At 39.5% G+C, this 10643-nt stretch overlaps 1 pseudogene; it reads left to right on the top strand.

Annotated features, from left to right (window-relative positions):
* The first annotated feature begins 9464 nt into the window (after positions 1 to 9464).
* Positions 9465 to 9936, top strand: LOC126024196 (immunoglobulin kappa variable 1D-33-like; annotated as a pseudogene).
* Positions 9937 to 10643: the final 707 nt, after the last annotated feature.

Genomic DNA, 10643 nt, shown 5'->3' with positions numbered 1-10643 from the left:
CCTCTGATAGTGTGAGGAAAATTCTCTTGAGTAGTCAGCTAAATCTCTTTGCAGAACTTCACTGATTGGTAGTAATGATTCAATTTCTTTTTTAGGTATTGGAAGGACTATGATATCAGGATCAATAAAATATGAGTTTGCAACCTCTCTTTGATTATTATTTAGCTATTAGTTTCAAGTATGGCATGATTATGGGATCTTTTTTGTTATGCAGGTATATTCATTCCAGTGGTCCACATAATTGAACAATAGCAGCTGTTGATGATTGTGGTGCCAGAAAAAGTAATACCCATACTTTCTCTCCTGGGGTTAAACAAATAAGATAGGACTTCTGGAGGTAATACATAAAAATTCCAATACTTTTTGGGCCTCTGGAGTCAGTTGTCTTGGACTATTCTGAGAAGAGTCTCCTTCTAAAGTAAAAAACAAATTACTTAGTTCTGAGTTAGAAATTCCAAGTGAATAATGGACTTAAATAATATCTCCTAGCAGTCTATTAAAATTGTTGGGTGATTTGACATCTCTCCCATAGGTAGAAATTTTCCGAGGATGTACCATAGTGCTCTTGTTAACATAACCCAGATATTCATATGAAGAAAATATCTGAATTATTTTATGTTGCAATTTGTAATGTAGCTGCTGGAAGATTTTTTATATACCCTTATAAAGACTTTGAGGCTCTCTCATTGGAATATGCTTTCAAAATATCATCCATGTAGTTGATAACATAAGCATCAGGAAATCTTCAGAGAGAAGGAAATAGAGCTAAATTGTAAACTAAATTCAACCCAAGGTGAATGGGTCTGAAGCAGATTAGCCAAGCAGAATTAATACATCAAGTCATTCATACGGAGAAAATCATGGTATAGGTTAGCTTCTCATTTTGTGTTCTCTCTGGGCCAGCTAAACTGAAACCACTCTTTATTAACCAGCTCAAATTCAGTTGGGAGGGTTGAGTGAGAGACAAAATTACCTATCCATGAGGACTCTTACAAATAAAAGAGGTTAGTTAAAAGAAAGAGGAAGTTGGGGAACACCTTTGTTTTGGGTATAGACAGGGTGTTCCAACAACTCACCCTTTTCAGTTAAAATTTTGAGAGGAACTATATAAGTTTTGTTCTGTTGTTCTCCACAAGAAGCATGAAGACATAGAAAGGAACTAGAAAAGTATTAATCTGCATGGCATGGTTAAAGCTGGAGAAATAAAAAAAAAAAAAGAAAAGAAAAGAAAAGAAAAGAAAAACCCTTCAGCAGCAAGTAAGGGGAAAATTTTTTCTAATTCCTAGGAAACACTGCTGGTGAGGGTAGAAGTGGCTGTAAAAATGGCATAGGTTGGGGCCAGCGCGATATCACAGTGGCAAGGCGGTTTCCTTGCATATGACCAACACAGGATGGACCCTGATTTGAATCCCAGCATTCCATATGGTCCCAAGCCTGCCAGGAGCAATTTCTGAGCACAGAGCCAAAAGTAACTCCTGAGCACCAGCAGGTATGACCCAAAAACTAAAAAAGAAAAAATATGGTTAAATTGTGCACACATAATTCTCAAAACAATCAGCTTTTTTCATATTTCTGTCTTAGGTATATCACAATATTTTTTCATAGACTTCTCAGAGCATAAATATTAGAACCTTTCTGCAGATATACTTAATTTGAAAACAAGTTCCTAAAAACATTCTTACATCAAGCACTATAATACTAGTCTAGAGCATCCAATTCCCATTTCCTTAAGCTTCTCTAAACAAAATTATAAGAACATGTTTCAATATATAGTTTGAAAATAAGTTTGCTAAAACATTCTTATAATAAGCACTGTAGTAAGAGTCTATAGTACCCAAGTGTTTTTAGTAGACTTCTGTGAAAAAAGATATTAGAAATTTTTTGCAGACAAAATTAATTTGATAATTATTTACTAAATAATACATCCAATCAAGCATCACAGCAATTGGTAAGTATTCACTAGGATAGATGAAAAGTCCTTTGGTACCTGGGCCAGAACCTGGGTGGGGAAAATCAGTTATCTCTCTTCTTCTGGCCCCCTCTCCAATGGGGATGTCTTTTTGGATACTAACCAATCAATGACCTCAGTAAGCCATTGCAGGTTGGGGCAGGCCAAATTCCTTGCACAAAGTACCTTTAGTTGAAGAATGGCAATAAGCGTCAGCATCTGGTTTGCTGCTCATAGACTTCATCCCTCTCCCCCTCACTACCTGCTTCTGTCCCACCTGAGGGGTCCTCTGCCACCATGGGTAGTGAGGCAGTTGAGCGAGGCTGGATATGAACTAGCAGAATCTATATCTATTGGAAGCATAGAAGCTACCTTTCACTGGCACATTACCAGATCTGGATACATTTGCTACATACTTCTCTCCTTTCATAATATCAAATTCCTTAGTCTCTCTATCTCCAACAATGCACAGAAAATTTCTGGGGTTATTTCTCTTAATAGCAGTCTAGTGAACAAAGATATTTTCTTTGGTCCCTTTCATGTTTATAAATCTTTAACCATTCTGGACAATGAACCACTTGACAGTGTCCAGGACTTGGATTACCAGGACCAGTTTGTCCACCTGACTTAGTGCTTGGGCATAGGGTATCTCTGCTTGTGCTGTTTTCAGCTTCTGCCTTTGAACTGAATAGGCCTCAATGGTGCTTGTTTAATCATGCTTGGTGGGAAATGGAGCTAAGGGTCTGGAATGCTGTAACAAACCCCATCACATCTTCCCTTTCTCTTATTGGCCTCCATATGAACTGGCAATTGTTGTTTACATTCTCAAATGCCAGCTGTTTGATTAAATGATCCTGGATTTCCTTTTCCTTCATTGCCTTAGTACTGCTTTGGACAACCTGCTGATGAACTAAGCAAATGGTTTTGTAAACTTCTAGTAAATTTTTGTAAAACTGCCCTGGAATTCAGAGTCCACATCCATTTTCTCCCACATACCTCAAGCTATTTCTCTTATGTAATTCAGGATTATCTGAGTAGCAGAATAGCCTGATTTCATAATCGTCTTCTCCCAAAAGCATATTTAAGGTTATTCTCATTCCAGAGAGCCTCTTTTCTCGTTTTTCAAGATTATACAGTTTAGCTTTTGCCTCATCACTGAACCATATTCACCATTGTAAGTATTATGATGGGTTTAGGCATGGTTTGGTCAAAGTCTGAAAATATATGGTCAGTCATGGAATAAGATTTCAAACCTTCACACTCATCAATTACAAATGGCCAGCAGAGGGGGGCTCATTACTCCTAAAGAATGTACAGAGAATATGAGCTTTTCAAAGCATTGTTATATGAACAAAAATAAATCATTTGTCATTTATATATAACTTTCCTCCAGTATTTGATGTAGCTCTGCCTCTAAGGACCTTATAAAAAGATCTTTATCTTCGTCAGTTGAAGGAGCAAAGGAGTCATTTAGCTATATGGCGCCCTTTCACAGTTCCTCTGGGTTCCAGGTGAGACTGTCTTCACAGATGAAAATAAGTGGGGATTATTTCATATGCTTACTTTCTTTCACTCTGGGAATCTTTTAACCTAATGTATGAAGGTTAAGTTTTATTCTTAAATCTAAGGGAATAAATGTATTATTTACCCTCCCTAACTAGGTTGGTTGTGATGTCTCCATGCAGTCATTAGTTCAGATCATATATCATTGTGGTTTCAGCCTCCACTGGGGAGATCCTGCTGCTTCAGTCTCCAGCATTCTTGTCTTTGACTCCTTGGGACAGAGTCACCATCACCTGTAGGTTCAATCAGAGCATCAAGACAACCTCTACTTTACCAGTAGAAATCAATCCAATTTTTGAAGCTCCTTGTAAAGTCAGCCTCCCAGTCTGTCTCAGAGATTTTCTCTCAGTTCATTGACAGTGGACCTGGGAAAGATTTCACCTTCCATGTCTATGGCCTGACCCTAAAAATGGGAGTTACCTGTCACAGTGATGCAAGCCAGAACATAATCCACCTGGGAGGAGATGGGAGCAGTTGGACCACCCCAGTTGCCAGGCTACTTTTTCCATCCACCAGAGAATGCTTCAGATGCAGCCACTGAGAAGACAGAGGTTTTAGCAGAAAAGATGAGGAACCTATGAACTCTTTTCTCTGCCTAAAACTCGGCAGCATTGATATAATTATGTCTGTGCTAATTTCATAAAGACAGAAATGATTGCAACGGGGTTTATGAACTAATAAAACAAAATGTTTTCCATGCATGGAGCAGTCCAAGTTAGATCTCTGTCACCACAATTTCATCTGGGCACCACCAGGAGTGATCATTAAGCATATAGTCACGAGTTGCCACTGAGCATTTAGCACTCTTGAGAGCATCCCTCCCCAGCCTGTCCCCACAGAAAGCAACAAAAACAAAAATAAGGCACTTGAGTGAATGTGCACAGCTAGGTTAACACAAAGAATTAATGTCTAAACTATATCAATTCAAATGCCTTGAAAAACAATGAAAAGAAATTGGTTTAAAAGGAGGTGATATTCTGGTATTCCTCCAGAAGTCAGAAACAGACTTCTATGAACATCTGGATTACATGTCCCTGGGGTTGGCGCTGAGATATGTCAGGAAGCACAGATAGGGGATCACTAAATAAGAACAGTAAAAGGCTACAAGACTCTGAAGCACCGCACAGGAGACTAGTGTCTCCACTTGCCATCTGTAGCTCCCAGCATCTGTGCTTGCTCTGTATATCCATGAGACATCCTGGGGAATATCCCTCATAGACTGGGATTTACATTCCCGGATCTCTGATTTACATACCCTGAACTGATTTTCTTGAGATAATCTTGTGTATATAGCAGTAAATGTTTTTGAACCTAACTCTGCATGTCAGTAAACCATCTCTTATCTTAAACATAATAATGTAGGGGCCTGAGTGATAGCACATGGGGAAGGCAATTGCCTTGCATTAGGCTGACCTGGGTTCAATCCCTGACATTTCATAAATTCCTCCATATCACACCTGCCAGGAGTGATTTTTGTGTGCAGAACCAGAAATAACCCCTATGTACTGCTGGATGTGGCCCCAAATAAACAAAGAACAACAACAAAAAAGCCCAAAATGTAGTAATGTAACATAGTTTTTTTGTTTGTTTGTTTGTTTTCTTTTTGTTGTTTTTTTTTGCTTTGGGGCCACACCTGGTAAGGCTCAGATGTTGCTCCTGGCTTGGGGAACCATATGGGACACCAGGGGATCGAACCGAGGTCTGTCCAAGGCTAGCGCAGGGAAGGCAGGCACCTTACCTCTAGCGCCACCGCCAGCCCCAACATAGTTATTCTTCAATGATCATTATTGATGCTTTGGATTGTGATTTTAGAGTATAAATAAAACCTAAATAAGTCATTTTTGAATGCCTTAGGCTCATTGATATATAGTGTCCATCATGGAGAAATAAACTTCTTTCATTGAGTTTTATAGGAAGGAACAGATTGCTTTGACAGGACAATTGGGGTGAAGCTGATCTGCATGTGCTGCTTGTGATGTTGGTACAACTGGTGCATCTTTTCTGTAACCAAGTGGATCTGGAACCTAAACTAAGTGAATCGCAGTCATCACAAAAACATACACAGCAAAGAAGAGAAAAAGGGGAATTCGTAGCTGGTTCTATTGTCTCTTTAACCAAGAAAAGTCTGAAATTCAACATCCAAAGTATTTGAAGTTGCTGCAAAAACAAGTGACCAGTAGATGGCAGAAAAAGTCTTAAAAAAAAAAACAACTCAATTCTAAATCCTTTTTATTTTTAATTTATTTTTTTTTAATACTGAGAAGGGTGAATTTGTCTTATTATCTAGAAAACCGAGTCTTGTCTGTGAAGTTATGGGAACACAAGAAGGAACTGTCCTTGTGCTGAGTGTATGCAAACCTCTCTCTGTACTTAGTGTCTGCCAGGGGCTGTGCCTTCCCATCCAACATGGCTGAGTCTCCAAGCCACCACTCAATTTCCATTCTGAGCAGAAACAGCTTCAGTGTAACTTGGAATCATGGCTTATCTGGTTCTGCGATGGAAAGATGAATGAGCCTTTACTTCATCATAGTTGCATAAAGCTTGTGCAGTTCTTGAAGGGGAGAGTTGTAGCCTATTTGGTTTTATTTCTCAAACTAGAACAATCAAAAAGTGCTATTGGCCTCTAACTGCTGAAATACTACAATTGGATTTCATACTCATGAGTAAAGAACTCAAGATAAGTTTTGTTCTCTTAATAAATAACTCAGTTGTGGTCATCTCAAATTGATCATAGCATCTGCTATATGTGTATGTTACCAAGTCATAGTAGTAGTTAAATAAATCTCTTCTAAATTCCAGCTAACTTTAACTTATTTCTTCTCTAATATTTGAATAGTTTACTAAGGAGATGAAGTATTTCTTGTGGTGGAGTTGGTTGTTTTACAGACTGGCCTGGTTATGACAGCATATTTCAATTATCTGTTTTGCAGACCTGGGACCAGTATCTGAAATCTTTTCATTTGCTGTATCCAAAGTAGCCACTAGATGGCAGAGAGACCCAACTGATGAGAGAACCTGCATCCTAGAAGCACTGGTACAGAAACAGAATGAGTGTCCATTATAAATAGGGATAGGGTCCAGTAGGTGTGATGGAGAAAGTCTGTAAGTAGCTCTCAGTGGTTTAAGATTTGGGAAAAATATGTTCTCAGCAGTGTGAATGAAAATCCAATCCTATCTGCCAAGACATTATTAAATTTACCTATAAAAACTTATTTATGACGGGACCTATTCTCATTGAGAAGTAGACAGTGACAAGAGACCATCACTAAGGGTAAAATGAGGCCAAATACAGAAGTGCAGATATCATCCTCCGTTGCATTTTCTTGGTCCCCCATAACCCAGATGTACTAATCAGAATCTTAGTTAAACTGGTCTTTGCATGCCAGAATGCACTTCAGCCACATATCTAGTGCCCTGGACTCTACAAGTCAGAGCCTTCAAAGCCTGTTATGATTTCAATGTGGTTGACACTGATATATGCATATGCATATATATATACTTATATATATTTAATTCACAGTTTTCTGCTGCTATTGAACAGTGACAACTCCCTCTAGACACACTAAAAGAAACTGGGTCTCAGAACTCACAATGCTCCTACTCCAGAATCTCAGTTCTAGTGCCAGCTGAGAAGTGGATGTGGGTGGGTCAAGGGACTGTGCCCGTGATCTAGAAGGAGATGACACCTTTGCAGTACATGTGCAGCTGTCACACTCTCACTTGATCAGCAGCACAATTTCACTAGCAAGACTTAGAGGACAAATGAACACAAGCCTATATTTGAGATTAGTCTCTACATTCTTTTTCCAAATTAGCATTGTGAGTTCTGATACCCAATTTCTCTTAGAGTATCTAGAGGGAGTTGTCATAACTGTCGAATAGTGACAGAAAACTGTGAATTAAATATATATACATATATATTGCAATGTCAACCACATTGACATCAAAACAAGCTTTGAAGAGAATCAGTAAGTATTGGAGCCTATTGCCCTGATGATGTGACAAGTTTTCTAATTAGTCAAATATAGTAAAAAGATTAACAAAATTTTTCAAATTAAATTAACAAAATCTGCTTATCAATCTAAGGTAATACTTGAAGTATCCATATGGTCATATGTGGGACTAGTTACACTCAAGAAAAATGTTCTCATCATTGAAAATATTCTAGAAGCCACTGGAAAATATGTTCATCATGTCTCAGGTTGTGGGTTTGATTTGTGACACTCTTGTAAAATGAATTTGATTATTCAAAAACAAAAAATATTCTTTGGTGGGAGAACAAGGAGGCCATTATTATACCAGTTGATCAGACTAGTTGGTCTATTGAGGCAAGAACCTGAGATTTTAGACAAAGCTCAGGGGCTAAAGAGCCTATTTTCATAGAACATTACTGCAAAACTATCACTGGTTTGCTTCTGCCCAAACTATACTTCTGTATGAGCACAATCTTCACCCCACACTAACTCCAACATTCACAGGGGCATTCTAAACCCCATAGAGGCGTCTTCTACTATTTATGAATATAATCAGTTTAAGGTTGTTCTCATGTCCTTTCCTGAAATCTCAACAACCCATTCTCCTGAGACACCTTGTCCTTCATCTGTTCTCTGAGAGGTTTAATCTCTTCAAAATAGCAAGAGATGACTGACTGAGGAATGCACAAGTTAATGCACACAGTTTTTTCCATGAGCAACTGGTCTCCATGGGCTGTCTCCTTATCCCATGTGTACACATTGGATATGTCAGGTCAGGGAAGAGAAGGAAATCATAAAGAGAGTTCAAGAAGACCAAGGATCTTTTCAGTCAGTGTAATGACAGAGCTGAAAAGGGAACAAGCCTCTGTAGATGTGGAGGAATCTAACATTAGGGATGAGGCAGAAGAAGAGGAAGAGAATCTCAGAGTGAAGGAGAATACAGGCTTCAAGGAGACATGGATAGAAATGTCACATACTCTATTTTCTCTCTAATTTATGAATCATTATCTATACTTTTTATGATGCTTTCCCCTCAATACAGTGCTGCTTTCTATTTGGTTTTGATTGGGGGTTACTGTGCCATACCCAGTGAGGCTAACAACCTATTTCTAGTTCTGAGTAAAGATTTTGAAGTGCTCAGGGTACCAGATGTGTATCAGATATCGAACCAGGTAGCCATTGGGCAAAGCTGCCTCTTTGCACTGTTCTATTGTCTGTCCGGACCTCTGTCTGGTGTAAATGGCAATTTCTCACCTGACACATTTCAGGGATCAGTTAGATAGTTAATAGTTTAGCATTGTCTGTGCTCGGAAAAGTCAGAGTCCAGGAATGTCATGGCCCAGAGCACCTGTAGATAGGGCTTGGCTGTCCATGGCACTGCAGCACCACAACTGCTTTGCCTCCATGGGCTCCTGCACTGAGGATAGCCCAGATGGATGAGTGTTGTTCAGAGTGATAATCAGGTCTGAGAGCCTACAAAAATCAATAAAATATTGGAAGACAACATTTTGACTTAAAAATGTAGATAAATATAACATTGGGATATCACATTCATATAGGATATTATATCATATTCATATATAAAACCTAATTTTCCTTAAAAATGCAGAGGTGAGAAATCATAGCTCTCTGTAGACTATTAACATAGTGTCTTAATGTGTCTTTCTCTGGGCAGAGGAAACAGGAAGCAGTGTCCTGACTCACTGAGCCACCAGAAGCCAAATTCCCTTGAGTACCTACACTGGTGCACACTTGTGTCCCCTGGGATGAGCATGTTCTCTGGGGACAAACTTCTGTTTCCCCAGAAAATCCTGAACTCTCAACATCCCTCTGCTGTGCTGTTCCCCAGCAAACCCTGTACCCTCTGTCTGTCCAGTAGGCCCAGCCCCCTCTCATTTGCAAGTCTCACAGCTCCCTGTGCAGGACACTCAAGAACACTGGTTCTCCCTGTACAGGCTCAGTCCCAGTAAGGACACACAGAGGACATGAGGGCACCAGTGCAGCTCCTCAGCTTTCTGATGCTCTGGCTTCCAGGTGAGAAGGGAAACCAGGACTCACTGAGCTTAGTGCTCCCTGGGCTTCAGAGAAGGAACTGAAGTGTGCTGAATGATGCTAATGAATGTTTCTATTTACTCTCTCAGGTGCCAGGGGTGACATCCAGATGACCCAGTCTCCTCCATCCATGTCTGCATCTCTGGGAGAGAAAGTCGCCATCACCTGCAAGGCCAGTCAGGATATTAGAAAGTACTTAGCCTGGTATCAGCAGAAACCAGGGGAAGCTCCCAGGCTTCTGATCTATTATACATCAAGCTTGCAATCTGGGGTCCCTTCCCGATTTAGTGGCAGTGGATCTAACAGAGATTACACTCTCACCAGTCTGAAGATGCAGCCACTTATTACTGTCTACAGTATGATAATACGCCTCCCACAGTGATACAGGCCATGACATAAACCCCAGGGATGAGCTGTGTGAAGCTGGGCAGCCACAGCTGCTCCTCCTGGTGCCTCCACCTGCTGAGAGAGTGTCACATGCAGCTTCACTGTAATGTAGTAGAAGGATTATGAAGAAATAACACTTTAGCCTCTACTTTAAAGATGAGAATTCTTGGTAAGAAGCTTTCCATGAGAAAAAAGAGAGACAGAGATAAAGAGAGAGAGAAGTGAATTAAAGTGAAGTGAAGTGAGATATGTCCCTAATTCTGTATAAGGAAACCTAGCTTAGAGCCCATGGCTAAGGGAGGACACTGGGCTCAAAAAGCCTGTACCCACAATTGCCATGAGTTGCTTAGGGGATATTGATAAAGGTTGCAGCATATACTGATATTGTTATATCGATATATTAATTGATATATTAACATTGATAAAGGATCAGGCCTCTCTTGTTTGAGACATCATTTACTAGCATGCTAAGGACATCTCTTTGAGTTCTTCTAAAGACCACCAAGATTTCTATAAATCACAACTGTTTCCTAGTTACCAAGTAAATATGGTGAATCCTAGTTATTTCGGGCCTTCCTAATCAGTATAGGAATGCTATAGGAGATAAGAATGTGAAAATGAAGAATCAAAGCACCCATCCCTGAGCCATGTGCACTTGGTTTTAAATATAATCTTTTAAAAAAAATATTAGGCATATAATAAACAGCCACACAAAAGAC

Source organism: Suncus etruscus, chromosome 12 (assembly GCF_024139225.1).
Source record: "Suncus etruscus isolate mSunEtr1 chromosome 12, mSunEtr1.pri.cur, whole genome shotgun sequence".
Taxonomy (NCBI): domain Eukaryota; kingdom Metazoa; phylum Chordata; class Mammalia; order Eulipotyphla; family Soricidae; genus Suncus; species Suncus etruscus.
The sequence above is the reverse complement of the archived record's forward strand: the minus strand, read 5'-3'. Positions and strand labels throughout refer to the sequence as shown.